The sequence below is a fragment of the Rattus norvegicus genome, chromosome 10 (assembly GCF_021556685.1).
Source record: "Rattus norvegicus strain SHRSP/BbbUtx chromosome 10, alternate assembly SHRSP_T2T, whole genome shotgun sequence".
NCBI classification, from domain to species: domain Eukaryota; kingdom Metazoa; phylum Chordata; class Mammalia; order Rodentia; family Muridae; genus Rattus; species Rattus norvegicus.
The window spans coordinates 88,217,412-88,233,554 of NC_141543.1; the positions used below are offsets into that span (position 1 = coordinate 88,217,412).

Sequence of the window (16,143 nt, forward strand, 5' to 3'; positions counted from 1 at the left end):
CCTCAGGCAGCCTGACAAGCAGGTGAGAGGAGAAGGCAGCACTCAAGAGATTATATATATATATATATATATATATATATATATATATATATATATATATATATATGGCAGTGCCCTCTCTCCATCCTAGGTCTTAGGGAAAATAAAAGGGAAAAAAAGCAAATAAGATTAGGAAAGTTGAACATCGAAAGACTTATTTTTATTTTTGAGACAGGATTTCTCTATGTGGTGCTGATTGTCTTGCAACTCTCACTGTAGACCAGGCCAGCCTCAAACTCATAGAAATCCTCCTGCCTCTGTCTCCTCCCAAGTATTGGGATTAAAGACATACAGCACCACCACCCAGTGGGGCCTATCTTTTTTATTATTTCTTCTTCTTCTTCTTCTTCTTCTTCTTCTTCTTCTTCTTCTTCTTCTTCTTCTTCTTCTTCTTCTTCTTCTTCTTCTTCTTCTTCTTCTTCTTCTTCTTCTTCTCCTCCATCATCACCAGCACCATCATCATCATCACCATTGTTGTCATCATCATTGTCGTCCTGAGGATTGAACCCAAGATGTCATACATGTTAGGAAAACACTTTACATTGAGCTACAGTTACAGCCTTCCTGTCTCCCACCACACCCTTGGCACACAGCAACATGGGTTCTTGGCTTTACATGGGTTCTGAGAATTGAGACTCAGGAGGGTCTTCCTGCTTACAAAGGAAGCACTCACAGGACATGGATGTGGAGGTCAGAGATCAACAATGGTGTCTCCCTCAATCATTCCCCACTGTGTATTTTTTCCGAGACAGGCTCTATCATGGAACTGGAGCTCACCAGTTGAGCCGGCTGGCTGAGCAGTGAGCGTCAGGGATCCCGTTGACTGCAGGCCCCCTCCCGCCTCCTCCCCCATACTGGGTTCTCAGGCTTGAACTATAGGTCTCCATGTTAGTACAGCGCACACTTTGTCAACCGAGCCACCCTTCGGGCTTTTGTTTTTCATCAAGCTAAGCTGCTCGGGCTAGTCTTACCTGGCATACCTTTGGAGTGATATTTGCAGGTAACAACCCTGAGTCCAGAGATGAATAGGCTTCCCATTGGCTTCCCAGCCACCAGGCCGGGTCCTGGGCTCAGACTCTTAGAGGTCTGTGGAGATCCTTGCAGGGATCCAGCCAGAAGCAGGGAGCATGGTTCTTGACCACAGAGATCCCTCAGTCTGAGGGGGTAACAAACATCCTCCCTGAGTCATCAGCTGAGAGACCAGAGCAGACAGGGACTGAGTAGAATGCTTGAGGGAGAAGCCAAGCTGTTTACTGCAGGAGAGCCTCTCAGAGGAGACTTCAAATGGCATTTAGAGAGGAGAGGCGTGTGAATGTTGTTGATTACCCCCAAATGATGACATTATCCAAAAGAGAAATTGCTTGAGACTTCTGATTTAGGATTCCAAGTCACTCCCTTTTCCTAGGCATGGGCTTCTGTGTTGAGGCAAGGTATAAACATCAGGGGAGGGAGAAAAAGAAAAGGGAGAGGGAAGGAGGGAGGGAGGGAGGGATGAAACAACAGGGGAAGCCTGTCATATTGGTGAAGATCCTTCCTGTCCTAGGGATGACCCAAAGTCACTTAAATAGGAAAGAGAGAGAGGCAAGTTGAGCAGGTCCCAGTCCTGGTCTGGCCACAGTGAGTCAGGGAGCCGGGCAGTCTGATCCTAGGAGCCAAATCCCCGAATCTCTGGGGAATCTCTTAAAGACTCCAAGTGTCCAGCCTCAAAACCACTGACAGGTACAGATCTGCCCCTTCTCTGACCTCTTCTTTTTTCCTGCCCTTTGGGTGCCTTCTGACCTCTGACCTTGGAGCCCAAGAGACCCAATCTTTCCATAAGGCAGAGTGGAATCTCCTCCCCCACTCCAGAGATCTGGGGTAAGCCTGGATAAGAGACATCATGGAGGACCTACATAGATGGGTGCAGGGCGTAGGAGAGGGAGCCAGAAGATGCTCTTCTGTAGCTGAGAGAAGGCATTGGGTCCCACTAGGGCTCTTCCCCAGCTATCCAGAGAGTCACCCTTCCCCAGAAAGAGCCAGGAGCAGGTTTAGGAAGTTCAGGGAGAAAGTGGAGGTAGAGAAAAAGGGAAATTAACACAGATCCCAGAGATCCCTTCACTTGCTGCTAAGTGGTGTATAAATTAGAAGGAAGCACCCAGGGGTCAGGGCTTTCATAACTAGGACATCACAACCTCTATGCCCCCTGCTCTGGGTGGACCCAAGCTAGGACAACCTAGAGAGGTTGCTCAGGGATTTTTCAAGCGAAGGCAGGTAAACTGTGCAACTTCCGAAGGAATTCCAGAGCTAAGGCTGGAGGCATCTTCTTGTCTCCAAATATGTAAGGGGTGAACTTCCCCAGCAGTCCTAAGAACCCACGCAAAACAGGGCAGAACTAGCTGTCTCTTCTGCTGGGGGTTGGGGGGGGAGGCAGGGGATCTCCTGAGCCCTTAGACAGGCAGGCCACAGGAGCTGGCTCTAAAGGCCCACACTGGGGAGGCCTGGAGCCTGTCTGAGCCCCAGTCTCAGGCAGGAGGGAAGAGGGTGGCAAGGGGGTAGGATGTCTCTTCCGCTCGGTAGATTAGTGACTGAGACAGGAGAGGGCCTGTCACCAGCCCATAAATAAAGCAGCCCGAGTCTCTCCTTCCATCTGTGTTTATCTGTCTGGCCTTGAGTTTCCGGTAGAGGAGATGTCTCAGCAGCCCAGGCATCAAATGCCAGGCGCTGGAAGGAGGGCTGGCCTCCCTCCCTCCCCCCATCCCTTCCCCTCCTTCTGCACCTCCAGTTCTGGTTCTGCAGAGCTCTTCCTTGAAGACGCATCTCTCTCAACTTAAACACCGGCTCCAGGATGCTTCTGGGCCCTGGGGGGTCAAAGGATGCCCTAGGGAATGCGTGGCCTGAAATCTCTGCCAAGTCTTTCCGCTGGCGCTCAGCCTTCCTGAACCTAGGGGAATGTGCTTCGCCATGACCCTTCCAGGGTCATGCTGGGCAGGAATCAACTGGCTGCCAGGTACCCTGAATGCAAGGCAAATCTATGAAGATCCTGCGTGCCACCTCCCACCCCAATTGACCCCTCTTTCTAGAACCCTACCTCTGCTTTCTGCCTCCTTGTTCTTAGCTCCAGGACAGGCCCCAGAGCTCTCTTGGGCCACTGGCCCCCTGCCTCATTGGAAAATTGAAGGGAGATGCTCAGCTGATTCCTACTGAATCAAGAGGGACTTGGGAACTCAGGTTCTGATGAGCATCCCGATGCATTCTGGGAGCATTGAGCCAGTTGTCCTAGATAAAGGCTACCAGGCTTGCTTGATGCCTAGTGCACTGCTCAGCATCTAGGACACAGTGGGTATTTATTAAATATCCGTTTTTAAAAGAATTAACTGGGGGGCTGGAGAGACAGCTCAGTGGTTAAGAGCACTGACTGCTCTTCCGAAGGTCCTGAGTTCAATTCCCAGCAACCACATGGTGGCTCGAAACCATCTGTAATGGGATCCGATGCTCTCTTCTGGTGTGTCTGAAGGCAGTGAAAGTGTACTCATATAAATAAAGTAAATAAATGTTTTTTTAAAAAAAGAATTAACTGATCTTATTCATGTTTACGTGTGCCTGTGAGTACGCACGTGCGTACATGAAGGTATCCAAGAGGACCAGAAGAGAACCCTAGATCCCCTGGAGTTGGAGTTATGTAGGTACTGGGCACACAACTTGGGTCCTCTGCAAGAACAAATGCTCTTGACTGCTGAGCCATCTCTCCAGCTCCTGGTTTAGGCTTTTTGAAACCAGCTTCTTACAAGATAATCCAAAGTTTCAAAGTCATGATCCTGCTGCCTCAGCTCCTAGCCCAGTTAAATACATTTCTAGGCAGTGTCCAGTCCTTCTACCCCACACTCTGGCTTTTCTAAGAACCTCCAAAATCTACCACATATTTCCAAGTCTCTGCTTTCTGATCACGTGACAGTGTCAGAATGTGCCACCCCTGACCTCAGTGTCAGCCAGGGAAGGTGAAAATCTTCAAGAAAACTACTCAAACTTTGTGAAAGAAAAGTTGAGGGCTGGGGATTTAGGTCAGTGGTAGAGCGCTTACCTAGGAAGCGCAAGGCCCTGGGTTCGGTCCCCAGCTCCGGGAAAAAAAAAACAAAAAACAAAAAAAGAAAAGAAAAGTTGAACAAGGTCAAAGGGCAAGACAGCATAGCTATTGCACAGCTCAGGTCCTGCGCTTCGATATTTTCTAAAGGCCAAGGCATCCCAGCGAGGACTGCATAACCAAGTTGCTTTTCCCTCTAAGCCCCTGTCTCCTGGAATATTGGATGGGTTCCCGCAACGGAGAAAAAGGGAGCTTTTCCTAAGAGAAGCCCTCATAGGTCAGAACCACTTAGGGTTATACATTTTGTTTGCATTGCATTTACATTAATTTGCTTGGGCTGGACCAACAAATGTAAATGAATTTAGGTAGGGAGCCTCCCCCGGGGGCAAGACAGAGAAGATGTGGGGGCGGGAAAACCCTGGGAGACGCCTGCAGCTGGAGCAGGTCTCTGGAGCAGAAAGGGCACTGGGTATACAGACAGCCTCAGGAGACCCAGTACCTTAGGCCCCAGGAGGCCTGGGACCTAAGCACTCTGGGGGTGGTGTAGGAGGATGAACAGGATTCTCAGTCCCATGGGAGCCTGGGAGTCAAGCCCAGGAATGCACCTACATGGCAGAGGGCAAATGCTTGCCTTGAGGCCCTAGAGAGGGATGAAGGAGGAAGCAGGCTAGGGGCGGGGGAGGAAGAGGAGGGGAAGGGAGGGGGGGAGGAGGTAGAGGGAGGGGGGGAGGAGGTAGAGGGAGGGGGGAGGGGAGGGGGAAGGAGGAGGAGGAGGAAAGGGGGAGGGGTGGGAGAAGGGGAGGGGGAGGTAGATGCCAGGACAGAATTCCCTGAAGAAAGGGACAGAATCACTCCTCGCCAGGAGAGAAAGATTGCAAAAAGCTTTAATAGTGGCAGAAGCCTGAAAATGGAGTTGGGAGGAAAGCTAGAGAAACTGTCAGGGTCAGTGGAGGACCTAGGAAGGCAGAGGCACGTGGTGGTCAGGTGCCTTTGCCTGTGGAATGGCTCCTATGGAACCTGCTTGGAGCAGGTGGAGAAGAGAGAGTCCTCAGCCTGGAGGAAAAGTCCTGCCCTGGTGATGGAGTCACAATCCTACCCTGGTGGGAACTCTGCTCTCTGAGAGAGCTCTAGTATTTGCGAAAGGCCTAACCTGCATCTTTGGGAGGGTCAGAGTCTAATGGGAAAGACAGGTCGGCCTCCAGCGGGGTGGCAGGGGGGTGTAATGTTGCCAGTAAGTTAGGTGTTCCAAGGCAAGCACTGAGCACGAGAGAGCCTTTTACACAGAGGGCACTTGACACACAAGAGTAGCCAGAATCCAGAGGGGTAACCAAAGGAGGCTTCCAGGAGATGATCCAAGCACAAACCAACAAACAAAACAAGATTTTTACTTCTGCATTGAGTTTTTTGCTTCTGTGTACGTTTGTGCACCCTGTGTGCATGCGGAGGCTCGGCCCCTGGTCTACTGGAAGAGCAGCCAGTGCTCTTATCCATGGAGCCATCTGTAGGCCCGGCTGGCCAAAAATGCAGTGATTCTCCTGCCTCAGTCTCCAGAGAGCTGCAATTACAGGTTGAGTCACCGTACCCACCTTGAGCATGGTTCTGAAGATAAGGACAGGACTTGAGAGGTGAGGGGGTTCATCCTCTGTAGCGGGGAGGGTAAAGTGGGGCAGTAGACTCAAGGGGCCTCTTGGTAGCAATGCTGGAGGGTGATGATACAGGAGAGGATTTCACGTAGGAGCCCCCCCTCCCGCCCACTCCCCAGAGATGTCCACTTGGCATTTAGAGAAACAGGCTCAGAGAAGAAAGGCAACGTGCTCGAGATCACCTAGCAGCTAACCACAAAACGGAAACCAGAAACCAGACTTCAAGACTCCCAGTGCCCTTCCCCCTCCAGCTGGCATATGCTTTGATAACCTAACCTAGGGCTATTGTCAGAAGGTTCCAGAAGCCTGTCATCCTCAGGGTGGGCTGTTTGAGCAGGGGAAAGTACCTTAATCTCTTAAGGCCTCTTTTTCCCCATCTGTACTTTGGGCTTTCATCTAAAGAGGGGAAGTTCTTCTCAGAGAGGCCTGGTGCTGACAGGGTTTGCAGTATTTTGGTAGGGATGGATGGATGGATGGATGGATGGATGGATGGATGGATGGGTGGATAGATGGACAATGGCAAAGCAAGCAGGGACCAGGGAGGAAGGGGGCTTTCTCCCACAAGAGCTTGATTTAAAGATTAAGGATGAAAGAAAAGAGAAGGTAAATTTGCATGTGATTTGCATGTCAATTGTGTGAATTCCAGGCCTCGTGCTCTCAGGAATCTCCCTGGCTCCTGCTCTCTAGGCTGTGGTTTCCCCACCTGCTCGAGAGCCTCTTGGCTGCCCCTTGTGTGGCCATAAGCTGGAGAAAGTGGGTTCATAAATTGGCCACTAGCTTCCCCAAGACCAACCAGATTTCCTTAGGTCCTTCCTAAGGCCTGGGTCCACCGACTTCCTCACTTTCCAGAGCGGATCCCAGGAAGCCTCCTTAGACCTGGTGGGAGACTCGGGGGCTGGCTCTCGGGCGCTCCGCAGGACCTCTCTGCCTTTCCCTAGCGGAGACCCCCGGGGAAGAGCTACTTGACAGTGGCCCTGCCCTGACCGCTGCCCTCCAGGAAGGGTGAGAGTGGACCCTGAACCCCAACCCGCCGCGCCCTCTGCAAGGCCGGGGTGTTCGGCTGCAGTGGGCCGGCGAAGAGCTGTCCCCTCCCACTGGAGCCAAATAATTGCCTCCTGCTTTGTTGTGTGGTGTCTGGGGCCCGGGGCCTCTCATTTGTGGGGACGTGCTGTGGCGAGAGCCTCCCTGCGTAATTACCCTCCTCCCCATCGCCGCCGCCGCCGCCACTGAGCCTCCTGCGTCCGCTGGGCCTTACTCACCCCCGCCTGGCCGGCCTGCTGCTCCCCCGCGGCCCAGACGCAGGCAACTCCCTCCCGGTCCAAGTTGTCCTTTCCCAGCAGAGAACGTTTCTGCACCCCTCTCCCGCCCAACCTCAACCCCCTGCAAAACACACACACACACACACACACACACACACACACACACACACACACACACACACACACACTGTCTGTCTGGGGGAAAGCACGGCAGGACAGGGTATTTCTAATCTGAATGCAACAGTTCCCACTTGGGTCTTCTCCGGAGCTGACTGAGAAATTGGGTCCGGGGCACGCGCATCGCTTTGCGATTTGCGCAACATCTGGACAGCAGCTGCACCTGTCGGGGCCAGTTCCCAGTTAAGGCTGGAGCTCCTTACGACCCTGATACCTAGGAAAACACACCCCAGCCAAACACCCGCCCCCCCTTTTCCTTTGTCCCAGCCACCTGTTTGCTATAAAGGAAAGAGACGTAATGGGGAGAAAGAGTGCCTGTGAACACACTCGTGCCTCCAGAAAATCACAAAGCTGAGGGGCTCTCGAAAAACAAAGACTCCTCCAAAAAGCCATGCAAAAGACACAAGGAGGGAGCCCAAGGCACACGCAGACCAATGCAGAGGAAGCAAGAAATAGATCGACAGAGCAAGCTCTGTTCTTGTCATGTTTTATTAAATATTGAGTCTACTTGGTGATGGGCCGATGAAATTGAAAAAAGGGGGAAGGGACTTCAAGAAGCAACAGGTTGAGCAAAAACATTTGTTTTTGTTTGTTTGTTTGCTAGAGGTCTCACTGAGTGGCCCTGGCTGACCTAGACTCACAGAACTCTGCCTGCTTCTGCTTCCTGAAGGCTGGGAATAAAGGTGTGCACCTCCATAATCCAGCCAGCCAGGACTCTTTAATTATGAAGAGACAGTTGCAAATCACAATAGGGCTGGGGTATAGGGTAGGGAACCGTTCCTCTCTTCTGGGACTAGAACATCTACAAAACATAAGTGATACAGGTGTAGGACCGATGTCTGCAAGCACTTTCCAAGCTTAGGACCAGTTCATTCATCCACAAAGCATTTATGACTGCCTCACTGTGGATCAGATTCACTTGGTGCTTATGAGTACTGAAGAGGGCTGTGGACTCCCGAAGGAGAATGCTCACCGAGGAATGGTCCCTCTCACTGTGTTTATGGGTGATATATTCAGGGAGTTGGAATTTGTCAGAAAACTATGGAAGGTCCCATTCATCCAATGAAGGTAAACTGAGCACAGAAGTGGCCATGGAGTTCAGAGTCTGAAAGGGATGACCCTTCCTCAAGAGACACAGAATAGGCAGGGTGTCCGTGTCTGGAACAGCTGTGAATTCTGGGATGCCAAATAAGAAACAAAACATACCAGAGGTTTTAAAAATTTGATATCTGGAGCAGGTGCCTGCAGCCCACTCCTGCGTGGGAATTAGGGTTCTTTGCAGTGTGAACCCAACAAGCTGAGAACCCCTGAAGGTGTCACTTTTCCATGCCCAGGTTATCAGGAAGTCCAGCTCAAAGACACCTCTCTCTGTGCAGGGGAGGAAAGTCATGTTCCAGTCCTTTTCCTGGGTTGAGGAAAGACAAGCAGGGATGTCACTAGATGAGGTGGGGACATGTGGATCCTTTACAAACACCCTTCGCCTCTCCTCTTTTAGGCCCTGGAGCAGAAGAGGGAGATGAAAGGGACAGAGCTGACAATGGAGAGAAGAGGGTGACACCCAGACTGGACGATTGAGGATTTGGGAAGCAGATAGAGGAGGTGGGGCCAAGGAGGGCTGGCATCCTTTTAACATCAAAGCACCCATCCGCTTTCCCCAAAGTAGGAGAGATAGTGTGTCCACGCTGAGTGCAATACAGGGCCCTGTATCCATCCTATACAACAGTGAACAACCTCCTACACACGAGGCTGGGGGTGGGGTGGGGGTTGATCTCCAACAATGCACAAAGTAGGCACATGGTACAAGCCTATAGTCCCAGCACCAAGGCAGCAGAGGCAAGAGGAGCCCAACATCCGCAGGGTACTCACAGCCATCTGTAATTCCAGTTACAGGGGATTCAACAGTGTTCTCTGGACTGGGCAGGTATCAAACAGGCACATGGTACACATGTATACACTCAAGCACTCGCATACATTTTTGTAAAGTTTTTTTTTTTTTTTCTGAGGCAGGGTTTCTCCATATATCCCTGGCTGTCCTAGAACTCACTCTGTAGACCAAGCTGGCCGCAAACTCAGAGATCTGCCTGCCTCTGCTTCCAGAGTGCTGGGATTAAAGCATGCACTGCCACTTCTCGAATATATATATACATATATATATATATACATATATATATTAATAAAAATAAAGAGAAAAAGAAGGAGAGCAAAAAGAAAAAAGGATGAGGAAGAGGAAATTGGCGTTATTGTTGTGTTGGCAGTATGGCTCAGTGGAAAAGGAGGAATTCAGGCTTACCATTTGCCTCGATTTGATCCCCTCAGTTTCCTCCCTTTGGCCTCACAGAGGGCGATGGGAAAGAGTCCCTTTAAAAACTCACAATGCAGTCTTGGCTCCACCTGTAAAAGTCTTTTTGGTGTAAATGTCTGTGGACCTATGGTATGTACGGAAAAGTGTCACATCTGTGTGACCGCTAAGCCATAAGTGTGAACGGGCTTGGGGTACAGCTTGTGATCGATTGTGTGTTCAGCCGGCTCGAGCCCTGGGTTCCACACCCCCCACCCCAAACACACACCACAGAAGAGGTTTTCACAAAGTGGACACACCCAGACAGTAACCCCCACTCAACTCCATTACCAAGGCCTCACCGTGCTGTGCTGGCCCCTCAGGTTACTTAAGCCCCCAAGAAGGAGCCTGTATTCCGACTTCAAAGGGTATAGATTAGCGGTGGCTTCTTTACTACTTTTGATCTTCCATAACTGGAATCCAGCACATGCTCATTCCTTCTACCTGGCGTCCTGCACAGGTTGTGAGAGACATCCTGTGTTTGACCTTAACTCATCTGGAACACGAGGGCTAGGAGCTCAAGAGAACCCTCATAGCACACACACCCAGAGTCTCAAACTCAGACTCCCCCAATGCTGCCCCTTTTCAGATCTTGGAGTGGGCACTCCCACTTTATTGCTCCAAGACTCCCAGATCCCAAATAGAGGGAACACAGGGTACCTGGGATTCCTGAGGCTCCTATCCAAGCAGAGATCTGGGAACTGCTGGTCCCAGACCACACCCCTCCAAAGGGACTCCAGAGGAAGTCCCCGACCTGGGCGGGGTTAATTAGATGGCGCTTTGAGATCTCAGGATGAAAGGACTGCCTAGGGCCATTGTCCTTGGCCTCCTGTCCAGCTTTATGGGGAGGGGAAGGAGCAGCTTGTCCCTTCAGGCTCCAGGCATGGGACATCAGACTATTGGGAGTGGCAATGCCAAGCTCTAGAGGACTCCTGGTTCTGATCCTGGTTCAGAGGCAGGGAGTCCGAGGCCCAGATATTGGGGAATGAGGAGTCAGGGGGCACACTCCCTTTAGGGTCTGCCCCTCTGCCTCCTGGGCAGCACCCAGACAGCCCGGCTCTGGTGCCGTGTGTGGTTTCAGGATAAGCTGCCGATGCCACCCAGAGCGCCCTGCTGACAGACAAGGATCTCAACCGCTTTCAAAGACGCCCTTTCATCTGCCAGGGCTAATTACACCTGCAGAGTGGAGGAGAGGGCACTGGAGCCAGCCCCCCCCACCCCCAGCTCCCAAGCCCCCTGCCTCAGGAGCCCTTTCCTCCCTCCTCTCTGCCTGATCCTAAAACCCTGGCGGCACCTGACAATTAGAGGCTCCTCTAGTGACAAGTGGCCCTGAATTCTAGGAAGGGCCTGTGTGTGTATGCATGTATGAAGATTACCCAAGAAGGTTACAGAGTTCCGCACACCCCCCCCACCCTGCGCGCACACACGTGGGCACACACACACACACACACACACACACACACTGCCTCAGTACACCAACAATCCACTCGTGACTGAAAATCTCATGGTACCATGCCGACCTATCTGTGCTTCTGTATCAGCCCAATGCCTATGACTTCACCACACCAGTTGACCCCGTGAGACCAGAGAGCGCGCAGTAGAGGCACAGGAATGAGGGGGATGATCTCGGAACCCTGTGTGTCTTTGGGTGACAAGGCCCAGTGCTACCGTAAGATTATGAATTTATGAGACACAATGAGGGGAGTATGCTGTGTTCCTGTTTTTACCCAGGGCCTGTAAGGAACCAGTCATGTCCAGAGTGTCTGTCTGTATTGGGATCAGGGTGGGCCTCTCCTGGGTGAGTGATGGTCTGTGGAGTATGTGGCTGGGTGAAGGGGTATGCTAATGTGCCTACAGGGGTGGCTGAGGGTCTACATGTGTGACAGCACAGGACGCTCTACTCTGCTGTGTGTGTGAGGTGCTGTTGGTGGGAACAAACTCCTGAGTATGGCTACAGCAGAGGATCTGCAGAAGGGCATATGGTTCCCAGTCAGGGAATTCTTCTTTCCCCGGGTACCTCACTTCAAAGCAGAGAGAGGAAACATCAGAAGAGGCCATCACCTTCCCAGGCAGGGCAAGTGGCAGACAGTGGGTACCACCACCATCCTCTATTCTCTTCCTGGCTGAGGAGAACAGGGTCTCCATAGGGATGATGGGACCAGGTGACTGTGTTGACCCGTGGTCAAATGTCTGTGGATGGGAAGCACGATTCTGGATTCACTGTGTGTGAAGGTCAGCATTCGGCCATTAGTGGTTTTGGGGCTCTCTACCTTCCATCTTCTCTATCCCAGGCTGACCCTGGCCCATTGCTGTGTATGTGTGTAACTGCCGAAAGAGATCGCATACCCTCAGTCTGGGGGTTGCTGAGATTGTGGCCACCCCATAGTCCTTCACGCCACTCTCGAGATCTCTCCTCCCATGGCTCTGGCTAGCTGTAGGAAAGGCCATCGTCCTGGCTCTCGGGACATTCGTGACTTTCTCAAATGTTTTCAGGTCTTGTTTGGGGGCTGGGGGCTGGGTGATCCACTCCAGCCCAGTGAGATGGGGTCTGACAGACGAGCCAGCTGAGGTCACTGGCCACTGAAGTACGTCAGTGGTGGGTGGGTGTGTCCCAGGCCGCCACACACCTCCCTTTCATCCTTTATTCCTGCCAGCCCGGCCCATTCCCACCGCAGATTCGCAGATTCTGATTTCCAGCGTGGCGTGTCCGATGAGCCGGCGTCTTCGCCCGGACAGATCCCTCTCCCGGCCCTGCCCTCAGCTCATCTCCTCCCAGCCACTTTCAGCTTTCTTCTAGCTTTTTTTTTTTTTTTTTTTTTTTCCTTACCAAGCCTCCAGTGGCCACCCAAAGAACTGTAGTTAAGTACAAGCAAGGACTTTTGGAGGAGTTGCCATGAGCCCCCACTTTTCCAAAGTGCTGGTCGGTGGGTTGGGAAGGAAGAGAGGCACACTGCTGGGCACTGAGAAGTCAACAAGATGACTTCTGTCTCCCTCCTGTCCCAGATGCCACCCCCAGCCTGTGTTTACAATAATGGCTGGCCGCTCGGGGGTCTATAACTCTTCCCAAGTATTTCTTCATTTGGCCTGGCTGGAAGTTGGGTCTCTATATGGCTGGAGAGGTGGTTTGTCTGTCAGCCCCACATCTGGCAGGGATGTGCCTCCTATATCCTGGTTACCAGCCTCTTCCCAGGAACCTTTAGGTCTCTTTGGCTTGGGTCCATCTTCCTGCTTGTCTCTAAGAATTCTGTGGCTTGAATTTTCTCCTCCTCGAATCTCCTGGCCTGTTTCTGGCCCTGATGCTGTGGGAACTTTTAAGTAGAGAGCCCACTGTTGGCCTCTTCCCAGCAAACATCTGCTAGTTCTCTCCTGGGGGATGGCAGAGACCAGGCTTGCTTAGGTGAACCAGATATTCTCTAAGAATAGGCCTGCCTCTTCCTCCACCCCAGTCAGAGGTCCCTGCAAGGACAGAAACTTTGGCATTTCCCTCCGATGTCCAGGATGACCATGGATCCATGGCATGGGATCAGTGAGCAGAGAGACCCAAGGCATTCTCCAGAGAATGACAGGTGAGGTGAGAGATGTATCCCCTGAGTTCTGCACTTGGGGATCTGAGTAGAGAAAAGGAGCTGTAGGAGTTTCCTGGGATGGAGAAGCGAAGAAAGAGGGGCAGGTGGGGGGGGGTTCATCAGAAGAGCAGAGAAAAGCCAAGGCTAGAAGAGGTGACACCCCACCTCCCCTTGCAAGGGCAGATGGCTAGGGACAGAGGGAGCCTGGACCACTGGGTTTCACTTTCTGGACCCCTGCTTGCCTAGCAGTAGGGTTTGTATTTACTGACACACAAACCACACAGAGTCTCATGCCTGCAGAAGTCCTCAGGCACCCTTGAGTCTCAGCCTGGAAGAGAACCCACGGGGCTCTAATCCTTTCATTAATTACTTCGCTGAGTGATATTTGGCATGTCCCTCCATTTCTCCTGTTTCTGTCCCCACGTCTCCACACCGTGAGCAGGTGCCTCAGGTAGGAGGACAGACGGGAGGACCACCTGGAATCCCATCCGGTGTTGGTGGGCGGGACTAGAGGTGCCTTCTTGGACCCTTTCCTTGGTCAGTGGAGGAGGAGGAGGAAGAGGGGGACACTGTGACTTCAGTCTAACTCCTGAGTGAAGGCCACACCCTTCTCCCACCTCCGTGCAGGGGGTTCCCAGAATCCCCTCTCATACCCAGCCTGTTTCCCAGATTTCTCCACATCTGCCCGCACATCCTCAGCCCTGTACAGTAGCAGGAGAAACTCTCAGAGGGAAAGAGGAGCCCAGTGCTCCTGATGAGCAATAATTTGTTTTATGACAGAAAAGGAAATTGTCTTCAGTTTCACAAGAGCGAAACGAATTCGTTTGAAGTAGTTTGCCCTGAGGCGGGCAGGAGAAGGTTTCTCTCTGGAGCTTGCCTTCCTTCTCCTTCTCTCCCCCCCCCCCTTCTAATTACCTCTGCTTCCAAGCTGTTGGCATGAATTGATGCCAGGCTGTTAGATGCCAACTGCCCTAGGATCTTCGCCTCTTGGGTGTGGATGAGGGGATGGAGCCACAGGAACAAGGTGGGGTGGCTCTCGGTTCAGCCTCTGCCATGCCTGAAGCCCTACCTGGCACCATCAGGGAGGAAGAGGGAGGCAGCATGCCAGGGCCAGGAGAGCAGCTTGCTCCAGGGCTTTGGGGGACCCCAGTGTTTTAATACCTTGAAGGAGCTTTCCTATGTGGCCTACCCACACCAAATGATTGGTTCTCCTTCCTCATCCTTTGAGGCAGCAACCCAGAACTTAAGTCCCTGGGCCTCCGGGCAAGAGACTGGGTTACAGCCACTGACTGGTGTCAAGGATGGGACTTGGGTGAAACTCAACTGACAGAGTGGCTGTTTAGCAGGCATGAAATCTTGTGTTAGAGCCCAGCACTGCATAAAACTGGGCACGGTGGTCATGCTTATAGCCCCAGCATTTAGGAAGTGAGGGATAGAGGATTGGGAGTTCAGGGCTAACCTTTGCTATATATCAAATTCAAGAAAGCCTGGGCTGCATGAAATCCTGTCACAGTTTTTTGTTTGTTTGTTTTCATTTTTAATAAAAAAAAAAGAGGAGCCACATTTGATAGCACAGACACTCAGCATAATAATAATCCCGGTATTTAGGAGGCAGAGACAGACAGATCCCCGGAAGCTCTTTGGTCTACATAATGAGGATAGCAAGAGCTATATAAAGAGACTATAAGAAAACATTAAAAGGAGGAGGGGGAGAGGGAGGAAGAGGAGGAGGAAGAGAAAAAAGAAAGAAAGAAAGAAAGGAAGGAAGGAAGAGAAATGAAGAAAGAAAGAGAAAGAAAGACTCAAAGATGCATCTGAAGGGCAGGTGGTGTAGCTCAGTGGTCAGTGGTAGTACACTTGCCTAACAAATGCAAGGCCCTGGGTTCAATCCTTAGAACTGAAGAAAAGAATAGCTTGGTTGTAGGAAGGATGGTGAGGATACAATCATGGAACATCTGTGCACTAAGAAGTCCAGAGCTGCCAGATAGTGACGGCACACACCTTTGATCCCAGCATTCAGGAGGGAGAGGCAGGCAGATCTCTGAGTTTGAGGCCAACCTGGTCTACAATGTGAGTTCCAGGACAGCCAGGGCTACACAGAGAAATCCTGTCCCAGAAAAACAAAAGAACAAAAGAAAGAAAGAAAGAAAGAAGGAAAGAAAGAAAGAAAGAAGGAAAGGAAGGAAGGAAGGAAGAAAAGAAGGGAGAAAGGAAGAAAGGAAGAAAGGAAGAAAGAAAGAAAAACTCATTTCTTGGTTGGGGATTTAGCTCAGTGGTAGAGCACTTGCCTAGGAAATGCAAGGCCCTGGGTTCGGTCCCCAGATCCGAAAAAAAGAACCAAAAAAAAAAAAAAAAAAAAAAAAGAAAAAAAAGAAAAAAGAAAAAAAGAAGAACTCATTTCTGCCTGGGCATGGAAGCACATGCTTTAATCTAGCGATGGTGAGATAGACTGACAGGTCTGAGTTCAAGGTCAGCCTGGTCTACCTGAAGAAAGTCAGGCTAGCCAGGGTTGATTAAAAAAGAAAGAGAAAGGGGTTGGGGATTTAGCTCAGTGGTAGAACGCTTGCCTAGCAAGTGCAAGGCCCTGGGTTCGGTCCCCAGCTCTGGAAAAAGAAAAAAGAAAAAAAAAAAAAGAAAGAAAAAGAAAAGAAGAAAGAAGTCCAAGGACTAGAGAGATGGCTCAGTGGTTAAGAGCACTGGCTGCTCTTCCAGAGGGCCTGAATTCCATTCCCAGCACCCCATGGTGGCTCACAACCCCCCAGTCTTATTACTAAGTCTTGTAACTCCAGTCCCAAGGGGTCTGATGTCCTCTCCTGGCCCCCCTTCTTGGTCATCGGACAGACAAACATGGGAGTAAAAAAAAAGTCCAAGGTTGGGTATACACACACACACACACACACACACACACATACACACACACACACATACACACACACACACACACACGCACACACACACGCACACACCCCACAGTGGTGTATACAGCTATAATCTTAACACTCAGAAGGTCTAGGCGCTGAGTTCCAGAGCAGCTTGGAGTTGTGTAGGTAGAACTGTCTCAAAA

General features: G+C 51.2%; 1 long non-coding RNA gene across 1 annotated transcript; it reads right to left on the reverse strand.

Annotated features, from left to right (window-relative positions):
- Positions 1-177: 177 nt before the first annotated feature.
- On the reverse strand, positions 178-7,259 carry LOC108352124 (uncharacterized). Its single transcript, XR_015632403.1, has 3 exons — positions 6,999-7,259; positions 1,011-1,454; positions 178-533 (listed from the first exon to the last, which is right to left on the reverse strand). It is a non-coding gene; the product is annotated as an uncharacterized LOC108352124 (long non-coding RNA).
- Between the last annotated feature and the right edge of the window lie 8,884 nt (positions 7,260-16,143).